Raw genomic sequence first — 27438 nt, 5'->3', positions numbered from 1 at the left:
TTGTTTGAAAGCTGACACACAGGACCCTGGACAGTATTCCCATGGCAAAAGTCCATGAGAACTGCCTTCTTTAGATAGTTATTCTCTCACCAGTTTACCCCAGGCTCCACTCTGCTCTATTGTCTCTCCTACTCTTTGGAAGTGTCAGTTATCCTTTCGTTTGAGCTATTGCTTTCCTATATCTGCTGTTTACTCATGTGTATGACTTTGCCAGCCCCAGGAGGTATTTAAACTTGTTACCATTTCTTAACTGGAAAATTAAGTGGACTTACAGTTGTTATCGTTACTGATATATTTTAATTCATGTCTGCCAGAGTCTTTTGTGCTGTTTCTTTGTCCCACAACATCAGTTTCTTCTCTCCTTTCTTGTCTTCTTTTGGGTTGATTGAGTTTGTTATCTCACTTCACTTTTTCCTTCCTGTACCACTTTGAAAATTATACTGTTTTTTTAATCAGTCTAAAAAACTGATCGTGGTTAACGATCAGTTTTTTATACTTTAAAAACTTTAGTGGTTAACCTAGTAATTGTGACTTTAACTTTAAATTGTGACTTTAACTTACCGAATTCTAAAGTGATCAATATCTTTATTCTGAACAATACCCTTCCCTTTTCTACCCTGCCCCCACTTGTATGTTAGTTGTCCTATATATTATTTATCATTTTCAGAAAATATTCACCATTTTCTGTCTTCTTCATTCTTATAGTTTAAGATCTTGTATCTTTTATCTTCTTGTATCCTTTCAGTTCCTTCTTCTAGCTTCTTTTATATGTCTTACATCTCTGATCAATTTCCTTGACTTGAACTATAGTCTTTAAATTTCATTTAATGAATATCTGCCCATGGAAATTTTTTTTTTCTAATTTTATTTATCTTTTCACCTCTCATCTGAGCGCTCTTTCTTCCTTCTCCTCCCTGCTTTTACTTTGGAAAGTATACATTACATTTCTTCTCCCCATCCCCACTCTTATTTCCCTTAAAGTTATAATTAAAATTATAATCTGCATGCTTAGCTTTAAAAAACTTTTTTAAAAATCTGTTTATTTATTGTTTACTGCACTGGGTCCTCGTTGCTGCGTGCAGGCTTTCTCTAATTGCAGAGAGTGGAGGCTGCTCTCTGGTTGCGGTGTGTGGGCTTCTCGTGGTGGTGGCTTCCCTTGTTGCGGAGCTTGGACTCTAGGCCTCACAGGCTTCAGTAGTTGCTGCCTGTGGGATCGGTAGTTGTGGTGCACAGGCTTAGTTGCCCTAAAGTACGTGGGATAAACCAGGGATAGAACCAATGTCCTCTGCGTTGCAAGGCAGATTCTTAACCAGTGGACCACCAGGGAAGCCCCTAAAATCTCTTTAGAAATTCTTCAAAATAGATATTCTACCAAACAACACAAGGACCTTAAAATACTTTAAGATAATCATACTTCCATATTATTGCTATCTAATATTTTAGTTCCAAGTCATTTATAATGTCTCCCCTCCATTAATCTTACCCAGCATGGTTATTTACAAATTGACTATCATCTCTATTATCTTCTTTGCTCGTCATTGTTTGTCTTCCTTTTTTCCATGTTTAATTTACTTTAAGTTGAAATATATTATTGTTATTTAACATTTTCTTCCAGGAAGCCTTGAATTGGGTGTTCTTTTCTTTGTATAGATATGTCTATATTTTACCCCCATTTTAAAATAATTTTATTTATCTTTGACGGTGCTGGGTCTTCTTTGCTGCGTGGACTTCTCCCTAGTTGTGGAGAGTGAGGTCCACTCTAGTTGCAATGCGTGGGCTGCTCATGGCGGTGACTTCCCTTGTCTTGGAGCACCGGCTCTAGGGTGCATGGGCGTCAGTAGTTGCGGCTGCCGGGCTCTAGCGCTGGCTCAGTAGCTGTGGGACGTGGGCCTAGTTGCTCCACAGCGTGTCGGATCTTCCTGGATCAGGGTCGAACTCACGTCTTCTGCATCGACAGGCAGATTCTTTACCACTGAGCCACCGGGGAAGCCCTCACCCACATTTCTGAGAAATAATTTAGTTAGATATAGAATATCAGTTTGACATGTTTATTCTTTTACCCCTTGAGTGTGTTATTCCATTATCTTCTTGCTTCTATGTCATTGATGAAAAGTCTGGTCCTGATCTAATTGCCCTTATTAGGTTGGTAACCTCTTTTTCTATCTGATTGCTTCATGATTTTCCCTTTGGCCTTTGGGTGTGTGTTGTTCTTTTGAATCCTGCTTAGAACTTGTGATGATTGAAATGAACATCAGAGGTAGCACTTTAATTCTGTCAAATTCTCAGTAATTGTTTTTTTAATGTTTCCTCTTCTACATCTTTCTCCTGGAACTCCAATTAAACGTATATTTTATTTTGTCAACACACTCTCCATATCTTGTAACCTCTCTTTGACATTTTTCTATTTCTTTTTTTTCTCTCTTTACTATGTTATGACTACTTTCTTTCCATCTTCCATGATACAGATTCTCTTTTTAGCTATATCTAATATTTAATGTAACACTGTATTTTTCATTTTAAAATTTCTACTTAGTTCTTTCTTTCTTTCCAAAGCTGTCATTTCTTTTTTCATAGAGGCTTGTTCTTTTATTATAGTTTTTATTCTTTCCTTTACATTTAAAATACCTTTAAACATACTTGGTTTATAGTTCCATCAGATTATTTTTTTTTTTTTTAATTTTAATTTTTGCTGTGCTGGGTCTTCATTGCTTTGGGCAAACTTTCTCTAGTTGTGGCAAGCAAGGGGCCACTCTTGCTTGTGGTCCATCATCTTATTCTACTACCATCAGTTCTTGAGGTGCTAATTCTTCTGCTTCCTATGCAGGTGGCCTCTCCGACTGTTTTGTTTCTTTGTCTGGTTTGTTCAGCAGGACTTGTTTATTCGGAGAGAGCCTTATATGAGCCTGGGCTATGAAAATATTTCTCTGGGGCATTTTGGTCCTGGTTATATTTTTATGGTAATTTATCAGCTCTGGATTCTTGCACAATTTAAACAGTGTAAATTTGGGTCACACACTTGTACATGTCACAGGCTTGATGTTTTGTTTTTTTCATGAGATATATATATATTTTTTTTCACCCTGAGACTAGGGAAGAATACACTCTGAGTTACTAGGGAGTGGTAGTAGTTTATCTGGTCCTACACTCTTGTAGAGGGAGGTTTTCAAGAATTTTGACTGTATGCAGTTATGTCGGTTCCAGTCCCCTACTTTGCCTGGGTCTAGGCTACATCACCTGTCCTCACCTGGATGTTAACATCCCAGCCCTAGGCCCCCATGCAGCTGAAAACAGATTCAGCCCCGCTCTGGGTGGTTTTGCAGCATTTGCTCTCATGCCTCCTGCTTTGGGCTTTCTCTTCATCTGTGGCCTGTGTTTTTTAAAAGTTACATTTTATAGGTCTGTGAGGTATATTCTCAAGATGATCACATTAGGTTGTATTTTATGTTTGGAGCTGAGAGAAGATCTAGGTGATTCTTATATGATGTTTTAAAATATAATATATTAATTTACTTACAAACTTTTTATTGGCTACCTATTATGTACCTGTTTTCTTTCTTTTTTTAATTAGAGGATAATTGCTTTACAATGTTGTGTTGGCTTCTGCTGCACAACAAGGTGGATCAGCCATAAGTATACACATGTCCCTCCCTCTGAACCTTCCTCCCACTTCCTACCCCATCCCACCCCGCTAGGTTGTCACAGAGTACGGGGCTGACCTCCCTGCGCTATACAGTAACTATCTGTTTTACATGAGATAATGTATATGTTTCGATGCTACTCTCTCAATATGTCCCTCCCTCTTCTTCCCCTGGTGCTGGGGTACAATACTAAACAAAACAAGGTATTTGTCTCTGTCCAGTTTACATTCTCAAGAGGAAGACAAAACAAAGAATAAATAAAAGTGCAATGTCAGAGGGAGCTTTGTGGAAAGTCAAAGCAGGCTAACAAGAGAGAGACTGGGTTGGTAGGGTGTACTATATTTAGGACAGCAAAGGAAGCCTCTCTGAGGAGGTGATGTTTGAGCCGACGTTCACATGAACTGATGCAGAGCGATGCTGACATCTGGGGTGTTGGTCTGGGTCCTCTAAGCAGCAGACACCAATGCAGGATTAGCCACACAAGAGCTTTATTAAGGCAGCGCCTGTGAACAAGGCAAGTGTCCAGTACAAAGGGCAGGTGTGGGTCTCCTTTAGCAAAAATGACACATTACGGATTTCAAGTCAGGTCCAGCAAGGCCTTCAGTCAAGGCCTTTCTGGGTGCTCTGCTCTGACCAGGAAGGAAAACAGGGACGGAGCTGGTTGGAGCCTGGGAGAGCTGTCAGACTGTGATGGGAGTCTGAGCCCAGGTGAAGAGGAGAGGGGAGGGCAGAGGCTGAGGGGAAGCATCCTGGAATTCTACGCTGTTCTCAGAGAGTTTGGCCTAGTTGTTGAAAAGCTCTTGAGCCGAAGGCCCCTGTTAGGTGAAATTTTCATCTCCCAGGAATAAGCTTGTCTTGGTCATCTTGGTCCGCCCAGTCACTGACCAGGAGTAGCTTATGGAGGGCGCGATTTTATCACACATGCAGGGATGGATTTCAGAGCACAGTATCCATGACTCCCAGTCAGTTATGGGCCTTTGTTGTGGTACATGGGCTTTCTCTGGTTGCAGCATGCAGGAGCTTTTCTAGTTGCAGCATGCAGGCTTCTCTAGTGTGAAACACAGGTGCTAGAGTTCATGGGCTCAGTAGTTGTAGTGTGCAGGTTTAGTTGCTCTGTGGCATGTGGGATCTTAGTTCCTTGACCAGGGATCAGACCTGTGTCCCCTGCATTGGAAGGCAGATTCTTAAGCACTGGACCCACTAGGGAAGTCCCCGTATTTTTTAAGCATCGCTCTGGCTATGGTCTGGAAATAGATTGCAGAAGGACATCAGTGGGAGCAGGGTAACAAGTTAGGTCCATTGTAACTCCCCAAGAAAGAGGGGATGGTGGCTTGGCTGGGAATAGTCACTGTGGAGGTGGTGAGAAGTGGGGGATGTGGTAATTTGAAGGTACACTTCAAATTTACTGATGGATTAGGTGAGCAGTTAGAGGAAGAGAGGAGAGTCAAGAATGATCTCTCTTTTCTCTCTTTTTTGTTTGTCTGAAGAGAGTCAAGAATGATCTCTCTTTTCTCTCTTTTTTGTTTGTCTGTTTGCCTATAACAACTAGATAACTACAGTTGTTATATTCTGAGATGGGAACACTGTGTGAGGAGCTTATCTGGAGATTACAGAAATGAAAATCTATTGTAGACCTCTGCTGTGTTTTAGAAGTCTCACGTCGTTTTGCAACTTGCTTTTTCATTTTTGTGGGCTTCTTTCCATTTCAACACAGATATATTGCCTCATTATATTTTGAGGGCTGCCCAGTATTTCTTGTCTGGATGTGTCATTCTTGATTGAACTAGCTGCCTCAGGATGGACTTTTGGGTTATTTCCATTTTTGTGTGTGTGTGATTGTAAACCATGATGCTTAACAATGATATTATTTATCCCTTGCCACATAACAAGATACCCCAAAACTTAGTGGCTTAACAACAACATGTAATATGTCTCAGTATCTCTGGGTTAGGAGTCAGAGCACAGCCCAGCTGAGCTCTCCAGTTCAAGATCTCTCTCCAGGCTGAAACCAAGGTGCAGGCTGGGGATACAGCGTGGAGGAATCTGCTTCTGAGTTGACTCAGTGGTTATGGGCTGGATTCAGTTGCTGGTGGACTGTTGGCCCGAGGGCTTTCATTCCTCACCGGCTATTGACTCCCAGAGGGAGAACTCACAGCATGGCAGCTGACTTCATCAAAGTGGACAGATGAGAGAGTGGAAGAATGTGTAAGCACGACAAAAATCACCATCTTTAAAATCTCAGAAACACGCCCCATCCCTTTTGCTGTATTCTATTCACTAGAAGTCAATCACTAGGTCCCTCACCCAGGCAGAGGATTACTGAAGTGCCATGGATACCTGAGGGCTTCCCAGGTAGCACTAGTGGTAAAGAAGCTGCCTGCCAATGCAGGAGCATGAGACGCAGGTTCGATCCCTGAGTCGGAAGATCCCCTGGAGGAGGGCAGGAGACTGAGCTCATTGAAGCCCATCATGGAAGTCTGCCTATCACTATAGCCCTGTATAGTTGTCTCTTGATAGGTTATTAAAGGTGGATTTGCTGAAGGAAAGCATTAGTCTCTGAATTGTGTCCAACTCTTTGCAACCCCATGGACTGGAGCCTGCCAGGCTCCTCTGTCCATGGGGATTCTCCAGGAAAGAAAACTGAAGTGGGTAGCCATTCCCTTCTCCAGGGGATCTTCTTGACCCAGGGATTGAACCTGGGCCTCCTGCCTCCTGGCAGGCAGATTCTTTTACCGTCTGAACCACCAGGGAACCCCCTTGCTAAAGGAAAAGGTGTGCATATTTAACACGTTCAAGAAAGGGAGTTCCCTGGTGGCCTAGTGGTTAGGATTCTGGGCTTTCACTGCTGTGGCTCCGGTTCAATTCCTGGTCAGGGACCTGAGATCTTGCAAGCTGCACGGCAACAGCCAAAACAAGTATAAGTAAATAAAATTAAGTTTCAAGTATAACACTATAAGATTTCTTCTCAAAAGTGTTACTGCAGATTTCAAAGTTCATCTTGATGGGACTGTTTGCCATTACCTGAGAGGGAGAGGTTGTAAATCCTCAAAGAGCCTTTGCCAGATTTTGTCAGGAGTCTCTCTTCCCCTCCTGTCTTCCTTCTCGTCACTCCAAAATTTCCCAGAACTGGAAATAGCTGTGCATCTTGCAATAGAAATGACAAGAAGGTTCTAACCAGCAGGTACATGCCATTCCGTCAGCATGGCTACTAGTCTAGGCTATGCTGACCTGGTTGTGCCACTGAGAAATGTCATTGCCTTTACTTGTTTGCTGGCTTGAGTGAGCTTTTTGCAGCCAGCTTTGGTGAGAGAGATGAAAACGCAATACATGGGGAGGGTAGATGGGGCGGATGAGAACTAGGAAACACCACTTGAATCACTTCTAAATCCTCCGTTCTGAGGAGTTTCTGGTGGAGGAATGAGGAGGTGTACATTTATTTCTTCATTAGTCAGAAAGAATCTTTACTTAAAAGGACCCTCCTGTTTACTTGGATAGGGTTGGAGGAAATGAGAATTGCTTTATCTCCTTCCCACACACTTTTGGTGGTTTTAGAAGATTGTCCATAAGTACATCCTAAACCTAGATTGTTATAAAGACGAAGCAAGTGTGTTCCAAGTATATGGCTGCCCTCAGGTCGGGTGGCCCAGTGGAAAGCTTAGGCTCTCTCTGCAGCTTAGGTCCCTTCCTAAGGGTAAAATGCACCCTGAGGTCCCTTCCTCCTGGGAGCAAGGTGGACAGGGCTGCGGAGCTGGGGAGAGTATGCGACCCCTGATGGTGCTGAGGGAACATATTACTGGGGTTCCTGTTTGTGGCCAGCCCCTTGGGTGGAGGAGGGACTGGAATGCCCCATGCTGTCCTGACTTTTCACTTTCAGGCCCCTGCGTGGCCCCCACAAGCCCCGAGGCCCTCCTTGAATGTAGGTCAGTTTAGCGTGCTAGGTCTCAGCGCAGCAGCTCCGTCTCTGCTTGTGATGCCAGCTTGGAAAACTTCTTGAACTCGGCATCTCCAGGGCCAAGGCCAGGCCTCCTTACTGTCTGGGCCCTCGTGTGAGCCCGGTACTGCAGGAGCCAGCCTGGAGCGGCTTCACTGGCCAGCAGGACCGGGGCCCCCCCCCCGCACCCTTCCCTCCCGGCCCGCCCCCATCGGCTTTCACCCAGGGGCCTGCACAGGTTGTGCTCACATTTCACAAGATGATGCTGCTAGATGAGAAAAACATGTGCATGCATCCGTACGGTGAGCCCAGCCTTGTGGATTGCAGTCCCTGCAGAAAGGAGACCCTGAGTGCAGTGACCTTTCAAACGGAAATAAATGAGGGCTCCTTGGCCATCCTTGCCCCGCTCTGTCAGGTTTTGTCTTTTTTTAGAAACCACGCTGAGTTAGGCCAAATTCAGGGAGAGGAAATAAGGCCCAGTTCATTGCATAATCACCCTCAACTTCTAGGATGTGGGGCCAGCCATCTTGTGATTTCAAATATAAATATTTGCAAACGGTTTCTGTCTTGATCGGTTATGCAAAAATCTGTGTTTAAGATATGCCGAGGTGGCTGTTAGATGTATTTCCTTTTTTAATGGGCCAGTCTTCTATCTTTGGAACTTTGTTTTTTCAGTCGTCAACTATGTTAAAGCTTTCGTTTTGTTTTTTTTTAATTGACTGACAATCGGTGGGAAAAATACTTGTGATTATGCTTATCGGAGTTTTTATAGATTCCTATATCATTTTCTCCCAAAAGGAATTTGAATCATTTAAACTGTTTAAACTCACGTAGTTGCTTTTGGCTTTTTTTTCTCCTTAAGAATAAAACATAGTTTAAAGAAAGTAAAATGCAGTTTAGATAGTATTAAACACCTGCTTTGGTCTCTTCAGTGGTAGGTGGTTGCTGTTTTCCTAGGAGTGGTGACTGTGTTTTTGTTTTTCCTCTTTTTCTTCGAACAAATAGAGGAAATCTCTAATGGAGACTTTCTCAGCAAGACATATTGATGAATGTAGAATCTTAGATGAAAAAGAAATCAGTGGATGTGGCTTCTTGGCCTCTATGCTTGGACCAGAAATAAAGCGAGCCCTCACCGCAGGCGTTTGGCACCAGGCTGTTGTTTTCCACCAGTTTGCTTCAGCAGCACACTTCTCCGGGCAAAAATTCCCCAGCCTTTGGAGATTTTTAAGGGCCTCCCACCAACCTTGCTTCATTGTTTTCGAGAAAAGTGGTGTCACCCTCATTTGTCATTAAAGAATAGTGTGGGAAAAATAAATAAACCGACCCAAAGAATAAAACAGGAAAAACAAAAACCACTCCCCTAAATGAATGAAAAAATTTACACCCATCACCCTTTTGTGGAGTAGCTCTTTCCATGCAAATTGGTTTAGAAACTACAGGAAGATTTTTTTTTCTTTTGATTTTTTTTTGGGGGGGGTTGGATTGTCTTCTGTTTTTAACATTATTGGCAAGTCTACCCATTGTGCTTACATAAGAAAATAAAAATTAAGATTTTGGTATTAAAACAGCACCTCTGGACTCAGGATGAGTTTTTCTGGCACTGCCCTGAGAGAGCTTGATTTCCTGTCATAAGATCAGTCAGATAAGTTCAGTTCAGTCGCTCAGTCGTGTCTGACTCTTTGCGACCCCATGAATTGCAGCACACCAGGCCTCCCTGTCCATCACCAACTCCCGGAGTTTACTCAGACTCATGCCCATCGAGTCGGTGATGCCATTCAGCCATCTCATCCTCTGTCGCCCCCTTCTCCTCCTGCCCCCAATCCCTCCCAGCATCAGGGTCTTTTCCAATGAGTCAACTCTTTGCATGAGGTGGCCAAAGTACTGGAGTTTCAGCTTCAGCATCAGTCCTTCCAATGAACACCCAGGACTGATCTCCTTCAGGATGGACTGGTTGGATCTCCTCACAGTCCAAGGGACCCTCAAGAGTCTTCTCCAACATCACAGTTCAAAAGCATCAGTTCTTCGGTGCTCAGCTTTCTTCACAGTCCAACTCTCACATTCATACATGACCACTGGAAAAACCATAGCCTTGACCAGACGGACCTTTGTTGGCAAAGTAATGTCTCTGCTTTTTAATATGCTATCTAGGTTGGTCATAACTTTCCTTCCAAGAAGTAAGCATCTTTTAATTTCATGGCTGCAATCACCATCTGCAGTGATTTTGGAGCCCCCCAAAATAAAAGTCTGACACTGTTTCCACTGTCTCCCCATCTGTTTCCCATGAGGTGATGGGACCAGATGCCATGATCTTAGTTTTCTGAATGATAAGCTTTAAGCCAACTTTTTCACTCTCCTCTTTCACTTTCATCAAGAGGCTTTTTAGTTCCTCTTCACTCTCTGCCATAAGGGTGGTGTCATCTGCATATCTGAGGTTATTGATATTTCTTCCGGCAATCTTGATTCCAGCTTGTGCTTCTTCCAGCCCAGCGTTTCTCATCATGTACTCTGCATATAAGTTAAATAAGCAGGGTGTCATAAGATAGAAGGCATAAATGTCCAATCAACACAGGCTTTCTGGCTGGATTCTCTGAAGAAGCTTCCTAACCTGGGCTATTGCCCTCCTGAAAGGCTCCTCTGCCTAGTGGCTGGAGGGAGGTATCAGAGCACCAGACTTGACCAGAAATTCCCTGCTGTTCCTCACTCCCAGGACTGGCCAAGGTGGGTCAGACTCTTGAAGAACCACCTTACTGAGCGCCTACTGTGTGCCAGACCCACTGTGGACCTCTTCTCATCTCCTGTCTTATTCCATCACTTTTTTATATTTTTCTATAATTTGGTCCTGCATAAGACATTATTTAGGGGAAAAAGACTATGTTGCTTTAAAGGAAAAAAAAAAAGACTTAATATCCACAGGGGAATTAAAGAAAAATTGTAATATATAATATACTTGTATATATATATGATATATACCTAAAACATATACATGTGTGTGTGTATATATATATATATATATATATATATATATCATTGTTTGTTGTTTAGTCACTAAGTCGTGTCTGACTCTTTTGAGACCCCAGGGACTATAGCCTGCCAGGCTCCTCTGTCCATGGGATTTTCAAGGCAAGAATACTGGAGTGGGTTGCCATTTCCTTCTCCAGGGGATCTTCCCAACCAAGGGATCAAATCTGTGTCTCTTGCTGTGTCTCAGCTGGATTCTTTACCTCTGAGCCACCAGGGAAGCCCCAGTATATATATATATATATATATATATATATATATATATAATATTGTATTATAGATTATATATAGATTATATAATATAGAGATTATATTATATTTATATTATATAAATAGAAAAAGAATGTATGTGTGTGTGTATATGTATATGTATATATAGGCTTCCCAGGAGTCATAAGAGACAGAGGTTCAATCCCTGGGTCAGGAAGATCCCCTGGAGAAGAAAATAGCAACACACTCCAGTGTTCTTGCCTAGAGAATCCAATGGACAGCAGAGCCTGATGGGCTATGGTCCATAAGGTCGCAAAGAGTCGGACACAGCTGAAGCAACTTAACAGACGCGCACACTGCTAAGTTAGGACCAGTGACCCGTCTCCTGCATTGGCAGGTGGGTTCTTTACTGCTGAGACACCAGGGAGCCCCAGTATATATGTATATAGCTTCAGCTGAAGTGTTGAAAGAGAGCGTTATACTGAAGTTGGGGGCAGTTTTGAAGGGCAGCTAGGTATCACATTTGGGTAGACATTTAAGAGATTTGTGGCTTAGTGGAAAGAGAGCTGGCTCCAAGGTTCAGACTTTGTTTCAGCTCCAGTCTGTCCTAAGTGTGGGCCTCACCTCATTTTTCTGGGATTAGGTGTGTTTGTTTCTGGTTTTGTGTTGAGTACATTAAGAGGATGAATTAAGTGATTTTCTCAGGCTCTTTCTGCTGTGAAACCCTCCCCACAATGATCTTGCTCCGAGGCCCGTCCAGCATATCCATAGTGCATGGGTGGTAGAATCTTGGCTTGAGGAGAATGGGTTTAAGGTGTTCAGGATGACATAAGGAGACAGGTTAGGGGCCAGGATGCCTGCTACCATGTCTCACTGTGAAGGGTATGAAGAGTGGATCTGGCAGAGGTGGACGCTGGACATGGGCACCAATGTCACAGAAATAAAGTTTGCACTAAAGAAGGTGATGTTTTCTTCTTAAATACATATAAAAAAAAATTCTCCAAGCTGATTTCCCTCTTCTCTTTCCCATTATTTCTCCTTTGAGGTATATTTTTAAAACTTACTTTCTTCATTCATACATTTTTTTAATATATATTTGAGTGTCTTTTTGGTTTGGACACAATGCTAAAAGTTAGAGCTCTAACTGTAAAACAAAAATGAATAGACTTCATGCTCTTGTGGATCTCACAGCTTAATTAAAATCAAGAAATTATTTCAGTAGTACTAGATGCCAGAACAGATGGAACTATATCAAAGTTTTGAGTGACTATAGATTAAAAATATAGCAAATGGAAGCAAAATGTCATAAATTCTTTAAGAAAAATTTATAACTTTTCTAAAATATATGTTATACATACTATTTATTTATATATGTGTACAAAGCTTTTCTATTACACTTGATAAAGGCTTGAGAAAGAACAATGATAAAAGAAACAGAGGAATTGGAAAGCAAACTAAGTGAAATGGGAGCATTGCTTATGAAATTGAAAAAGGGTAACAAACTTGATAAAATATCATCATGTAATCCAGTTGTTTTTAAACATAACTGCTCATTAGCATCACATCTGCTTTGGAGAAAAACAATTCCTGGGCATTAAACTTATTTTTTAAACAAAATACAGAGGTTAGGGTTAGAGGCCTCTGTAACATCATGCAAAGATGGCTACAAAGATCTACCGTGAGTTATGAAACATTCTTTTAAGGCCAGCCATCCTTCCAAAGGAGCTGACTTTTCGGTGGATGCTGGAAAATGAAAACGTGGACGCTGTTTAGATTGGCCTGGGGAACCACGGGTCTAGTGGCCGCTAATGATCTTTGCATGAAGTATCTCTGGTTATTGAAAAGGTTTTTTTTTGTTGTTGATCATCCTTTCCTCGTGATTCTGGGAGTGTGGCCCTCTCAGCTGGAGAAGGGACTGTTGTATCTGTGCAGCATTTGATTAGAAATGATCTAGATGTGCCATTGAGCCACACAGCTTCCTGCTCGTGCTGGGTCAGCATGGTCCCCGTGCTGCGATGCAGGCTAGGGTGGGATCCCAGGGCTCTGGGGGGAGGGATGGGCCAGACGTGTGAGCACAGAGATGCAGCACAGCGTGAGGTTACGGCATGAGTGTGAGAGAGGTGGGTACAAGACGCAGGTGTCACTGGACAGAGATGGTGAGCCATCCTGTCTCTTTTCCTTCCTCTTTTCTCTACCTCTTTTTCTTTCTTCTACCTTGCTCTCTGTCCTTTATCAGAGGTTGAAGTTAACCCCTAGAGACCCTTGAGGCTACGAGGCTGGGCAAGGGAGAGGCCTTACCTGGGTGGCTCAGAGGCCTTATCTTATCATGCTTTAGATTCCATGTTTAGATCCTGTGGCCAGAAGGCTGCTGGCCGTACCCTGTTCCCGGACAGTGAAAAGAAAGTGAAAGTGAAGTCGCCCAGCCCTGTCCGACTCTTTGCAACCCCATGGACTGTAGCCCATCAGCCTCCTCCGTCCATGGGATTTTCCAGGCAAGAGTACTGGAGTGGGTCGCCATTCCCTTCTCCAGGGGATCTTCCTGACCCAGGGATCGAACCCAGGTCTCCTGCATTGTGGGCAGACGCTTTACTGTCTGAGCCACCCCGGAATCCTGGACAGCAGCCACCTGCAACCTGGGACTGTCAAGCCTTGAGCTCACAGACTGTTGTGGAATGTCCAGAGACGCCTCACGGACGAAGGGCGCCTCCCTCTCTGTGCCCGGGGCAGCACAATAACCGGGAGAGATGCTCCCCTCGACGGTCTCTGCCGTCTGAGTCGACCCTTAAGGAGACTATGCGTGCCTGGTGTGGAGACACAGAGCTTCTGCAGATAAGTAAGTTATGTTGTCTTAAGCAGGGCTATCCTTGGACTGATAACACCAAAGCTCTGCTAGAAAACAGCTACGTTTACATAGGCAAGCTTCTCTGCAAAACCTGATATTAACATCTCCAGGAGGGCCCCCCTGAAACAAATAATACCAGTCTTCTCTAAATGGTTTCTGAAAAAATTGATAGAAACAACAACAGATCAGCCTTATTCTTTATAGAAGCCGGACTGGAGGACGTAGCTCTAGGTCTGTTAGTGAAATTTGCTTGTTAAATCTAAACCCTAAGTCTACCCACCTTTTCCCAGGCAGTGCTGGAGACATGGGCTTCCTCCATTCAAAAAGCTGAAGCAGCAAATAGCATACTCCCTGAGGGCAGGCACCTCTCTGGAGGCAGACAGCCCGCTGAGCCTGCCCAGTTGATTCTTCTCATATTTACCAATGACAAGAGTCAATCCCTCCACTTCCCCTGGGGTAACATTAGTAAAAGGACAGAGAAAGGCCAGTTGTTTCCTTAGGGAAAACTCGTCCTAATAAAACCCAGGAATGGGGACATGAAGCTGTCCTTCAGACTCCAAGATTTTATACATTTGGAAGTTCAAGTCTCATGGAGAGGATGTCAAAGGACAGCCTGGTTATGCTTAGGATCCCTGTTGGTCAGGAAGCCATTTGAAACTGGATACTATGAGAAATCTGGGCGAATAAATGTAACATTTGAAATCTGTCTCTCTTTGCTCACACTGTCTCACTTATCTCCCGAACATGTGGTGCTATTCAGGTCAGTTCAGTCGCTCAGTCCTGTCTGACTCTGCGACCCCATGGACTGCAGCATGCCAGGCCTCCCTATTCATCACCAGCTCCTGGAATTACTCAAACTCATGTCCACCGAGTCAGTGATGCCATCCAACCATCTCATCCTCTGTCATCCCCTTCTCCTGCCTTCAATCTTTCCCAGCATCAGGGTCTTTTCAAATGAGTCAGCTCTTCACATCAGGTGGCCAAAGTATTGGAGTTTCAGCTTCACTGTCAGTCCTTCCAATGAACACCCAGGACTGATCTCCTTTAGGATGGACTGGTTGGATCTCCTTGCAGTCCAAGGGATTCTCAAGAGTCTTCTCCAACACCACAGTTCAAAAGCATCGATTCATCAGTGCTTGGCTTTCTTTATAGTCCAACTCTCACATCCATACATGACCAATGGAAAAGCATGGCCTTGACTAGACGGACCTTTGTTGGCAAAGTAACGTCTCTGCTTTTTAATATGCTATCTAGGTTGCTCATAACTTTTCTTCCAAGGAGTAAGCATCTTTTAATTTCATGGCTGCAGTTACCATCTGCAGTGATTTTGATGATATTGGCCTTAGTACAAAGACATAGTGTGTAGCCCAGGGGAGGAACTAGTTAAGGGGCAGAGTCTGGACTGAAGCCTATGTCTTTCTGGCTCTGAAAGCAGATCCCTGTCCAGTTTTCCAGGTGACCACATTGTTTACAATTGCTTGTTTGATTCCGTTTTATTTTAAGCCTCTCTTTTAGTTGTTGTGGATGTGTTCAAGAACACAGAGAGGATAGCATCATGTAAATGATGGGGTGCTTACCTCTCAAGCACCTTGGAGTTATCCTCCTGTCCATCTGTTTCACTTGTATTGTTCAGTCCCTCAGTCATGTCTGACTCCTTGCAACCCCATGGACTGCAGCACACCAGGCAGGCTTCCTTGTCCTTCACCATCTCCTGGAGTTTGCTCAAACTCATATCCATTGAGTTACTGGTGCCATCCAGCCATCTCATCCTCTGTCGCCCCCTCTCCTCCTGCCCTCCGTCTTTCCCAGCATCAGGGTCTTTTCCAATGAGTCAGTTTCATCTACTCAGAAGCTCGCTGGTGGATGTTTGTTTTCTCTCTTTTGAGAGCTTCTGGGGATGCAGCCTAAACCCTCCAGTGGGATCCCTGTGTTTGATAAGAGGGGTAACTTCCTAATCAGTTGAGAAAGTTATTCTGTTATCAGCACACAGAGATCATAGCTGAGTTAAATCCAAATGTGTTATATTAAATGTAAAGCATTTAAAATTTTTACATGAGAAATTTTCTATTTCCTTCCAAAAATGTGTTTGAGAGAGTAATGGGAGGGCGTGGGACATGTAATGTGTCCTGTTATATCAAAATGCATGAAATAATATTGCACTAGGTTTTATTACATGCAAAAATACTGGAACTCCTTCACAATATTAAGTGGGTTATAAATATTGGGGAATCTTGACTCATTGTCAGATCATTTAGATTAACATTATTTCCTTTTGTCTGAGAATTACAAGTCCATTCAAATGAAGCCAGAAGGAAGCATTTGATTTCTTACTTTCATCCTCCCATTGCCACCCTTTCCCCTTACTCATAAACACACACAATCTAAGTGTTTGATAGTGAGTCAGTATTCCCCAATATTTATAACCCACTTAGCTTAACTGAATCATTTTCCATTACTCATATCATTTATTGGTGTTAACGTGGGAATTCATAGTTCTGTTTGTCACCAGTCACCGTGTAAATAGGGCTTCCCCGGTGACCCAGCGGTAAAGAATCTGCCTGGAGTGCAGGATCGCAGGAGACATCCCCTGGAGGAGGGCATGGCAACCCACTCCAGTACTCTTGTCTGGAAAATCCCACGGACAGAGGAGCCTGGCAGGCTGCAGTCCATCGGGTCGCAAAGAGTCGAACATGACTGAAGCAGGCACGCACACAGCCTGTCAATAACAATGTAATGATTTTCCATGGAAGAAGTGCTTTCATGTGAGCTATTGCATGATATCACAGCAAAGCAATAACGAAAATCTTGAGAGGTAAGCACCATTATTTTTTAAAGAAAACAGAACCGAGGCGCATAAAGGGTGCCTTGTGCAAAGATATAGCCATCAGAATCATTGCCAGGTCCTGACTGCACACCGCAAAGGTTCAAGAAATATGTGTCCCTGGGGGTGGTACATGACTGTGTACATAGCGCTGGGTCTGTGTTTCTCGCATCCTCTTCCATAACCCCCTTAGATGACTCTAGAACTTCCTCTGGTCTTTTTTTGGTGAACTACTTAACTGTTTAAGAGGCAGTCTTTTTCATTGTTTTTTAAATTTAGTAACTTATTTATTCATTTACTTTTGGCTGTGCTGGGTCTTTGTCACTGTGCATGGTTTTTCAGTAGCTGCAGCGACGGGGGCGCTCGCTAGTTGTGGTGCACGGGCTTCTCGTTGTGACGGCTTCTCTTGCTGCGGAGCATGGGCTCCCAGTTCAGTTCTGTTCAGTTCAGTCACGTCCGACTCTTTGCGACCCCATGAATCGCAGCATGCCAGGCCTCCCTGTCCATCACCAACTCTTGGAGTTTACTCAAACTCATGTCCATCGGGTCGGTGATGCCATCCAGCCATCTCATCCTCTGTCGTCCCCTTCTCCTCCTGCCCTAGGTCTTCTTAATTAGGGTTAAGGGTTTTGGAGTCAACTTGGCCACTCACTGATCCCGTGACCTGGGACAAGTTTTAATCTCACTGTGTCTCAAGTTTCTCTAAGTATAACCTGGGGATAGCAATACCCAATTCACAATTTTCTATTTAAATAAATAGTAAAATGTTAAGTATTTGACTATTATATAATAAGATTGAGTAGAATTTTAACCATTTTAATATTCTAATTGGCTGTTTGCTTTCTCAAGAATCTGACTTGCTTTTAAAACTTGTATCAGGAGGGAGACTCAAGAAGGAGGGGCTATTTATAGCTGATTCATGTTGTACAGCAGAAATTGTAAGCACAACTATGTTGTAAACACAACATTGTAAAACAATTATATTCCAAAAAAAAATTTTTGTTTTAATGGCACAAACTTTCAGTTATAAGATAAAGCATATAGTATACAAGCTGATAAATATAATTAACACAGCTGTGTGTTATATGTGAAAATTAAAAGAGTAAATACTGAGTTCTTATCACAACAAAATATATATTTTTCTTTTATTTTGTATCTGAGGGGATGGATGTTCACTAAACTTATTGTGGTAATTATTTCATAATGTATATAAGTCAAATCATTACATTGCTTACCTTAAACTTACACATGCTGTCTTTCAATTATATCTCAATAAAATTGGAATAAAAAGACTTAGCATCATAATATGATTCAAAGGATGGTGATGATGATAGCAGCAACCATGTTATTCACTGCCTTCTGTGTTCCAAACATTGAACAAATATACCCCCTGGAATTCCCACAGCAACCCTACAGATGGCTGTGTTCTTAGCCACTGGGCTATATTACCTCCAAATTTTGCCTACCATTGCTGTCAATTCTACCCATCCATCCCCCCCAGCTTAAAATAGTACCCTTTGGAAAATTTGAAATGTATTTTCCAATTTCCAGTCGTCTAGCCCACTATTTGTTCTCTGCCGCCTTCAAAGGTCTCTTGCAGTGCTTCCAGACGTCATACATAAATTCCCATTGTGCCAAGGGTAAAAATTTTCCAGACCCTGAGACTCAAATTCACTTACAGTGGCTAAAAGTATTAAGTCTGTTAATAGTTACAGAAACCAACTTCCTTGAATTTGAACATTTTTCCTTTAAAGCAAGACTTTTCCAAGAAAGAATTGGCATATCCTGTCTCAAAGAGAAAGAAGGAAATGGTAATTGACAATGACCTTTATCCCAGTATCTGATGGAGGTTCTCACTGGCATCGTACCAGCTGGTATACACCTGTGTTTTGAGAAGTAAAAACATTTTTTACTTGTCGTAATTTTTTATTTCACCTGTTAAATTAGCTCTATCTGTAGTTGCCACCTCATCCTCCATTTCTCTACTATCTGCCTAGGTATTGTGGTCCCAACAAATTGTGATTTTTTTTTAACTACAAAAATATTTTTTAGCTAGGTGAAAGATTTGGGAATAGAGGGCAAGTGGATTGCTAACTTGGAGAGGTTTTTTTCTTTTAAAAATTATTAAAATAATTAGGTTGCATTTCATAAATATTAAATGTGTCAACTGCACATTTATCTTACAATAATTTTACTTCCTTGTTTATTTTTGAAACTATGATAAGATGGGATCAACCCTGTGCAGGATGGAACCAAAGATTTGCCATCTCCCTCATCACTGGGAATCTGAACCAGTCTCTACTGGCTCAGGAAGGCCTTTATTTAAGAGAACTTTATCCTGTTTCAGAAAAAATATTTTTAAAAGTCTGTCTTTTCTTCAGCACAGTGTGAGTATATGGTAAATTGCACATCTGCAAGCCAAGTTGTTCAATTGTGTCCAACTCTTGCGACCCTACAGACTAGCCGCCAGGCTCCTCTGTCCACGGGATTCTCCAGGCCAGGATACGACAGGTTGCTTCTTTACCACTAGCACCACCTGGGAAGCCCATATGGTAAATTAAACCACACCAAATAAATCCCACGCTGTCTATCCTTCTATTCTTTTCAGTCTTTCTTACCACTAAGTGTCCTCTTCTGAATAGTGATGTTTCCGAGTCTGTGGAGGATTCGTACGGGTCTCTGCTATAAAACCTGTGCATTGACCTATCACTGCTGTTGTGCCACTGCAATGTACAAGCTTGCATGCAACATTTTTATCTTTGGAAGACATACTCATATTCTTAATGCTAGACTGCCCACACTGGTGACTGAAATATGCAAATAAGCAATGAGAAAGCAACTTGAATGGACACCGAAGAGCTAGAAATTAGTGGGGAGTGATGGTCATGTGATAGACTTCTGTAGGGCTGCACCTGTTTGTACTGACTTGATCTGTGTTCAGAAATAATCTGGGCATTTTAAAGCTCTGAAATCATACATGCCTTTGAAGATGAAATTGAGGCAACACTGTTTTTCCCAACTAGTCTAAAATACAACAATATGGCGGCTCAAAGATGAGGAGATAGATCATCAAGAAAAAAAAAAAAGCAAGATTGCTTCTTAGGCAGGAATCTCTCCAATCTGGGGACTGTTTTGTGAGCAAAGATAGCACCTAATGACTAGGCAGGAGTAAAACATTCCATAAAGGTCGATAGAGTCACATTTTAAGGTACAACCAGCTATTGGAGCCTAAGAAGGTCAGATGATGTTGAAATTATTTGTGTGCACACCCATGCGTGTGCACACACACACACACACATACCTCTAAAAAAAAACCTAATCTACTTTTATTCAATATTTGAGGTGTTAGAGGAGGGTTCCATGGACTCTTCTAGCCCTAAAGAGAAAAAATATAGAGGAAAGGTAAGAAATCAGATGAGTCATTCTTTAATTTCAAAGAGCTGCAATTTTAGGTAGCTCATGGGAAAGGAGCAGCCGCTTTGAGAGAGAAGTTGGACACGTATCTTGACCTCTCAGGAGAGGATGCCTCAGAACAGCCCAGCTGTTGGTAAAACCTGACCTCAGTGTGCTGGCAGTGAACTTGCAGCTTCAGGTCAAATCCCCAAATAATGAAAGATAGGAGAAATAATGAAAGATAGGAGAAAAACTGGTTTGGTTTCATTTTTGTCGTTTCACTTTGATGCAATGGGCTCTTCATTCACTGTCATTTATTCATTCATTCAACAAACACTTAGTCAAGTTGGCTCTGTTCCAGGCATCATCCTAGCTCCTGGGGGGCCCCCACAAAGAAGATGGCCCAGAAATTCCCTCATGTGAGGTCCTTCTGGGACTCCCATGTTCCTAGGTCCTTCCTGTAATGAATTGCCCTGCCAGCTGGTCCTGCCAGAAGGAGTGCTTCATCCTACAGAGAAGACAGTAAGCTCCCTTCCCCTGGCGAACGTCATTGTGGTCCCTCCGCTTTCTGCCCTGCCCAGCCTCTGTACCACCAATTTCTAGAGATGCTAAAGAGGATGCGTCTCTCCGGAGTGGATGGGAGAGTTGTTTCATTTCTACCTTCTTCCTGGCGAGGACGCTGATTTTTCAACTAATAAGTTAGAAGACATCAAGAGGAAAAGAAAGAGAAGAACTTCCCTTGCCAGTGTTGCTTAGTTACCTTGACAACATTTCCTTGCCGCCCAGCTCAATGTTCTCTGCGTATTTTTATAGTGCACATATTTTATTGCTATATTGATCTATTTAGCAGAAAATATGGAGAACACATGGCGCTCCTGTCAATTCCGTGCTGTTTATTTGGATTTCCATTTTTCTCTTCATTGTCCTTTTCATTCCTGACCTGAGTAATACTGTACAGGAATCCCATCCTAATCCATGTGGGGGCATTTAACTCTGTAGCTAAAAAGGCAAAAGCCAAAGAACTGACCTTAAAATTAGACAACAAACTGTGGACTTTTCAAAGGCAGGGCCTGGATTTTAATTAGCTCTGTGTCCTTGGTCCTTTAGAAAAGGTTTATAGGAGGCATGAGCAGTTGGCTTCAGACATGTCTTAAGTACCATCATTGTAATGGGTGTTATTCATAACATAGAATTTGCTATAGTTTTAGCCAGGGGGCAAAACTGGTGACTTGAGCTTTTCTTTCTGGAGACCGGACAAAGACAGAGAAAAATGACTGCGTTGTTGCTTCTGCCACATTGTTTAGCCAAAGAAGCTTTCCTGCATGAGGCCGTGGGAGCAGAAGGAGAGCCACAGTCCATCTGGCATTTACGAGAAGGTATTCACAGGGAACCTCCTGGATTCAGGGGCTGTGCTGTCCGAGGCAAGCCAGATCAAAAGACCTGGTCATTGTTACCATCTGTCAAGGCAATTGTATTCAAAACACTGAGTCTCTCCTTGTTCTTTTTCTCAGACAGACACACACTCAGCTGAAAAGAGGTTTGTTTTTTTAATTGGAGTCTAGTTGCTTTAAGCAAAATGGCCTTAAAAGCAAACAAACAAAAAAACCCAGTAAGTTTAAATACATACAATGTCTGTAGTGTGTTATGAAAATAGATGTGATTTCTCTTGGTGAAAAAATACTGGAAGTGTGATATTCAGATAATATACAGTTTATTAATGAAAGAGTAAATTGAAGTTAAGAGTTCAGTGGGGAAAAAATGAAAGCTAGGTTTATGAAGCAAACTCTTGACCAAACAAAACATGGAAGAGTATTAGTTCTCCCCTTTCCCAGCTCGCTCACCCAGTACTCTTCAAAGCATGTACTTTGGAGATTTTGTTAAAATATAGGCTTAGATCTACTGGGGCTGGTGAAAGGCCTGAGAGTCTGCATTTCTAACAAGCTCTCTTAGTTAGATCAGACCTTAGCTGAAGTGTCATCCATGGACTTAGAGATTTGGCATTACCTGGGAACTTGCTAGAAACGTAAATTGTTAGGTGCCAGCCCAGACCTACTGGACCAGAAGCTGCATTTTAACAAGATCCCATGTTCACATTCAAGAGATGCTGCTCTAACCATTTCATAAGCCTACAGTGTCCATTGTGGGTAAGGATCCTAATGGGGCTCTGTGTTAAAAGTCAGGTTGGGTGGATTTCTTGGTGCCTTTTCATTTCAAAACTTTTGGGTACTTGCCTCAGTAGAGCATCTGACCTTCAGATAAAGACACGGACAGGTGCCTCTTTGTTCGTTCAGTGGCATGATGAATTTATTCTTATCTTTCTTGGAGTGCCCTTGTCTTTAAACATGGGGGCCCACTGACCAACCTATCCCTGTTCCAGAAAACTTTAGACAAAAATGTTTGACTGGAGGACTTCCCTGGTAGTCCAAGGGCTAAGACCCTGTGCTCCCAAATGTAGGGCCTGGGTTTGATCCCTGGTCAGGGAACTAGATTCCATGTGCCACAGCAAAAGATCTCACATGCCACAACTAAGGCCTGGCACAGTCAAATAAATAAATATTAAAAAAAAAAAAGTTTGACTGGAAGAGACATCCTCACATCTGAATGATGTCAGAATGATGAACATATTGAAACAACACTAGAGGTCAGATGGCAATAAGAATACGACCAGTGCTAACTTCCTTTATAGTCATGTGGTGCGGAGCTGGGAAATCTATATCTGAAGGGGCTTTGAAAACATAAAGATGGTCATGAGATTTAAAAACAACTTTAGTAAGGAAAAAAGTCATATGCATTTCAGTATCAGAGAGGTCTGGATTCAAAATTTAACCTTTCAGTTCAGTTCAGTTCAGTTGCTCAGTCGTGTCCGACTCTTTGCGACCCCCTGAATCGCAGCACGCCAGGCCTCCCTGTCCATCACCAACTCCCGGAGTTTACTCAAACTCATGTCCATCGGGTCAGTGATGCCATCCAGCCATCTCATCCTCTGTTGTCCCCTTCTCCTCCTGCCCCCAATCCTTCCCAGCATCAGGGTCTTTTCCAATGAGTCAACTTTTCGTTGCCATCTACTAATTTTGTGATTTCTGCAAAATTATTTCATGTGGTTGAGTCTCAATTTCTTTTTTTATAAGATGATCATAAAACCATCTATCATGCAGTGCTCATGTGCTAGGTTGCTTCAGTCGTGTCCAACTCTCTGCGACCTTATGGACTATAGCCCACCAGGCTACTCTGTCCCTGGGATTCTCCAGGAAAGAATACTGGAGTGGGTTGCCATGCCCTCCTCCAGGGGATCTTTCTGACCCAGGAATCGAACCCGTGTCTCTCATGTCTCCTGCATTGACTGGTGGGTTCTTTACCGTTAGCGCCACCTGGGAAGTCCCCGTCACGGAGGTGAGGGTTAAAATGTGAATAATAAATGTAAAAATCTGGTGCATAGTAGAGTTTAATAAATGGTAGCCAAGAGCAGCACATTAAATTACTTGGCTGAGAAATAATCCTCCAAAGATGATTTTTCCCTCAGTTAAGCCTGTAACACTGGGGCAAGAAAAAAAAAAGAGGCTAAAGGTTTGAATGGGGCTTCCCTGGTGGCTGAGTGGTAAAGAATACACCTGTAATTCAGGAGACCTGGATTCCATCCCTAAATTGGGAAGATCCCCTGGTTACTCACTCCAGTATTCTTGCCTGGAGAATCCCCAGGGACAGACGAGCCTGGCAGGCTACATCCATCGGATAGCAAGAGTCAAGACACAACTGAGAGATTAATACAAAGGTTTGCATAAACATTGATCTGGTTCAAGATTAACATCTTGAAGTTTGTTATGTGAGTATCTGTGGGAGAAAAATCCCCAACCTCAAGCAAGGGTTTGATGTTTATTTAAACCTTAGTGAGTACCATGCACTAGAGGGCTTTGTGATATGGAGGATTTGCTGTGATTATTCTGCACATTCCCTCGCTCTCAGCAGAAGCACCAGAGGGACGTGATGGTGTCCACGACAGCCTGGTACGAAGGTAGTCCTCCACGCTGGTGTCCGTGCACGGACAGGCGTGGGGAAACAGTCGAATTAATGATGACGAGGGTCATGTAAGGTGATGAGAGAAGGAAGATTGCTTTGCGGATCGTGGGAATGGATGATCCCCTCATTATCAGAATAACAGAACAGCAAGTCTTATTTACTGGAGACGTGAGGGGGCGGCTATTGGGTTCTTGCTGCTTTATTGTCAGCAATTAAGCATTTGCAATACAGAAGGACTATTGTCTCTTTTAAGAGGAAATAAAAGCCCTCCTCCTCCTCTCTCTATCTATCCCAACCTCTAGCTCCTGGTTTTATTTTGGAAATGCTCTTTGAAGGCCTTTAGTTTTCTTGTTTCTTTTCAGGCAGATTCAGCCTTTGGGAAGGTTTTTTTTTTTTTTTTTTTTTTGCAGACGAGATTGCCCCTTTCTTTCCCTGGAGTTTGCAGAGTTTTTGTGCTGATAACCTTCCTGGTGATGTTCTGAAGTGACCGGAAATGTGATTTCCCAGACAGCCAAAGGCAGGGTGTCACGTGACCCACTTTTCCACACAGGTCTCCTTGTGGGGAGTGTGTATACTCAAGGCCAAGTGATGACGGAACAAACACCTCACTGGTACACAGTCTGGCAGTGAAAACCTAATAGGAAGAGGATGGGATTTAGAGGAGGAAGTAAGCAGACTAAGGCTTCAGTGAGTTGCCAGAGAAGGTCTTTAACTGAATAATCAACGCTTCTGAACCAAGACCAGAATCTATGAGAGAGTCTGTGAGAGGGAATCGGGGTGTCTTAGATTGTCTTGGGTTCTTTTTTTGTTTTGCCTGAATAACTTAAGTCTGAATGCATCACCAAACCCTGTTGGAGTGTGGCCTACCGGAACCCCTGCTTGGCAGGAAAATGGCAGATCAGTGGGGTTGTGCCTCAAGTCCATCTCAACAGATGCCACTGTGGCTCTGGTCACAGTTGTGGGTTAATTTTGCTAGGGCTTGACCCGTGGGCAGATCAACTATCTCCTCTCTGTTTTCAGGCCACAGGACACAGTCTTCACTTCCAGCCAGTCAATACTTGTGTTTTTAGGGGAATATGTGCATGGAAGGGCTAGGTAAAGAGGCTTTATGAATGAACCAGTAGGAAAGACAGATTGAGGAGGATCACTTTTTAGAATGTAAGACTATGTGGAAAGAGCATTTGCTGGGAGTCAAAAACTGAATCTCAATCCTAACCATGCCCCTACTCAGCATGGGGCCTTGTTTACAACTACTTTTATCTCTTGGATACTGTAGTTACTTTGTGTGTGTGTTAGTCACTCAGTTGTGTCTGACTGTTTGCGGCCCCATGAACTATAGCCTGTCCATGAAATTCTCCAAGCAAGAATACTGGAGTGGGTTGCCATTTCCATCTCCAGGGGATCTTCCCGACCCAGGGTTCAGAACCCGGGTCTCTTGCATTGCAGGCAGGTGCTTTGCTGTCTGAGCTACTAGAGAAGCAGGTCTTGGAGACCCAGGGATAATGATACTGCAAATCTACTACACCTGCTCAAAATCTACTCTAAACCACACCAGGATTTTGAAAGGGTGAAATGAGGTGCCAGAGAAGAGAACATTGAAGACTTCAAAGCTGTGATGTCCAATATGACAACCACTAGCCACATGTGGCTTTGGGGATTATTATTTAATTAAATCAATCAATTTTTAAAAATTAATTAAAATTAAATAAAATGAAAATTTTAGTTTCTGAGTCATACTAGCCACCTTTTTAGTGCTCAGTAGACACTTGTGGCTAGTGGATACCATATTGGGCAATAAAGACATAGGATATTTGCATATCACAGAAAGTTTTACGGGCAGCTCTGCCTGAAAGCACTATCTAGGGTGTGATATTAAAGATGTGAAGGATGGCATGTTTAGGGGTGATAAATACTGTCACAGTTAGGGGTTCTTAGAAAGAAACAAAACCCACCCAAGTTGGCTGGAGTAAAATGAGATATTTGTTTGACTAATTCAAGAAAAACACATGTGCCCCAAGGGATCTCTTGAGAGTCCCTTGGACAGCAAGGAGATCAAGTCAGTCAATCCTAAAGAAAAATAGTCCTTTTCCTAAGGGAAATGGATCCCAAGGATTGGAGATGCAACTAGACTTCAAGAGGAATTGGAACCAGTTCCCGAAAGACTATCAGGAACAAAAGAAGTATGGCTGAGTGCCTTCGATGTTTACCTAAAACTGTTGAATTTTTAATAGGCTATACCCCAATACAAAATAAAACGTTGAAGACAAAAGAAACTACTCTCTCCGCACTGCCTCTCCCTCTTCCTCTTGTTGTTCTCTCCCTGTGGCCACGAGTGTTTTTGTCTCTTTTTCTCTGTCCATGGCGTCTTCTTTCCCCTCCCCCTCCTTCACTTCTTCCTTTTCTTCTTTCTCTACCCCTTCTCCTCTCTCTTCTCTGCAAGTCCAGGTTTCTCAACTGTACTACCCGTGGTCCAAAGAGGGCTCAATAGAATTCAGTTCTTAAAACTTGCTTTATTGCAGTATCATCGATTTACAGTGCTGTGTTGGTTTCCAAGGTACAGCAAAGTGATTCAGTTATACGTGTATATAATAGTTTGCATCTGCTACTCCCAAACACCAATCCTCCCCCAATGCTCCTCCTTGACAACCACCTGCTCTCTATGTCTGTGAGTCTGTTTCTGTTTTGTAAATAATTTCATTTGTGGCATATTTTAGATTCCACATATAAGTGATATCATATGGTGTTTGTCTTTCTCTGCCTGACTTACTGCATTTAGTATGGTAAACTGCAGGTCCATCCATGTTGCTGCAAATGGCATTATTTAATTCTTCTTATGACTGAGTAATATTCCATTATATATATATAACTACATCTTCTTTATCCATTCATCTGTCAATGAACATTTACGTTGTTTCCATGTCTTAGGTCTTCAGTTCAGTTCAGTCGCTCAGTCATGTCCGATTCTTTGCGACCCCAAGGACGGCAGCATGCCAGGCTTCCCTGTCCATCACCAACTCCTGGAGCTTGCTCAAATTCATGTCCATTGAGTTGATAATGCCATCCAATCATCTCATCTTCTATCATCCCCTTCTCCTCCTGCCTTCAATCTTTCCCAGCCTCAGGGTCTCTTCCAATGAGTCAGTTCTTTGCATTAGGTGGCCAAAGTATTGCAGTTTCAGCTTCAGCATCAGTCCTTCCAATGAATATTCAGGGCTGATTTCCCTTAGGATTGACTTGTTGGATCTCCTTGCAGTCCAAGGGACTCTCAAGAGTCTTCTTCAACACCACATTCTAAAGCATCAATTCTTTGGCACTCAGCTTTCTTTATAGTCCAACTCTCACATCCATACATGACTACTGGGAAAACCATAACTATGACTAGATGGACCTTTGTTGGCAAAGTAATGTCTCTGCTTTTTAATATGCTGTTTAGGTTGGTCATAGCTTTCCTTCCAAGGAGCAAGTGTCTTTTAATTTCATGGCTGCAATCACCATCTGCAGTGATTTTGGAGCCCAAGAAAATAAAGTATCTTACTGTTTCCACTGTTTCCCCATCTATTTGCCATGACGT

At 42.7% G+C, this 27438-nt stretch overlaps 1 protein-coding gene across 3 annotated transcripts in view; it reads left to right on the top strand.

Annotated features, from left to right (window-relative positions):
• MOB3B (MOB kinase activator 3B) overlaps nt 1-27438 on the top strand; it is a 239334-nt gene that overhangs the window by 47426 nt on the left and 164470 nt on the right. The window lies entirely within an intron of this gene.

Source organism: Odocoileus virginianus, chromosome 18, assembly GCF_023699985.2.
Source record: "Odocoileus virginianus isolate 20LAN1187 ecotype Illinois chromosome 18, Ovbor_1.2, whole genome shotgun sequence".
Classification (NCBI taxonomy): Eukaryota; Metazoa; Chordata; class Mammalia; order Artiodactyla; family Cervidae; genus Odocoileus; species Odocoileus virginianus.
Note: the sequence above shows the minus strand (reverse complement) of the source record. Positions and strands in the feature narration are given on the sequence as shown.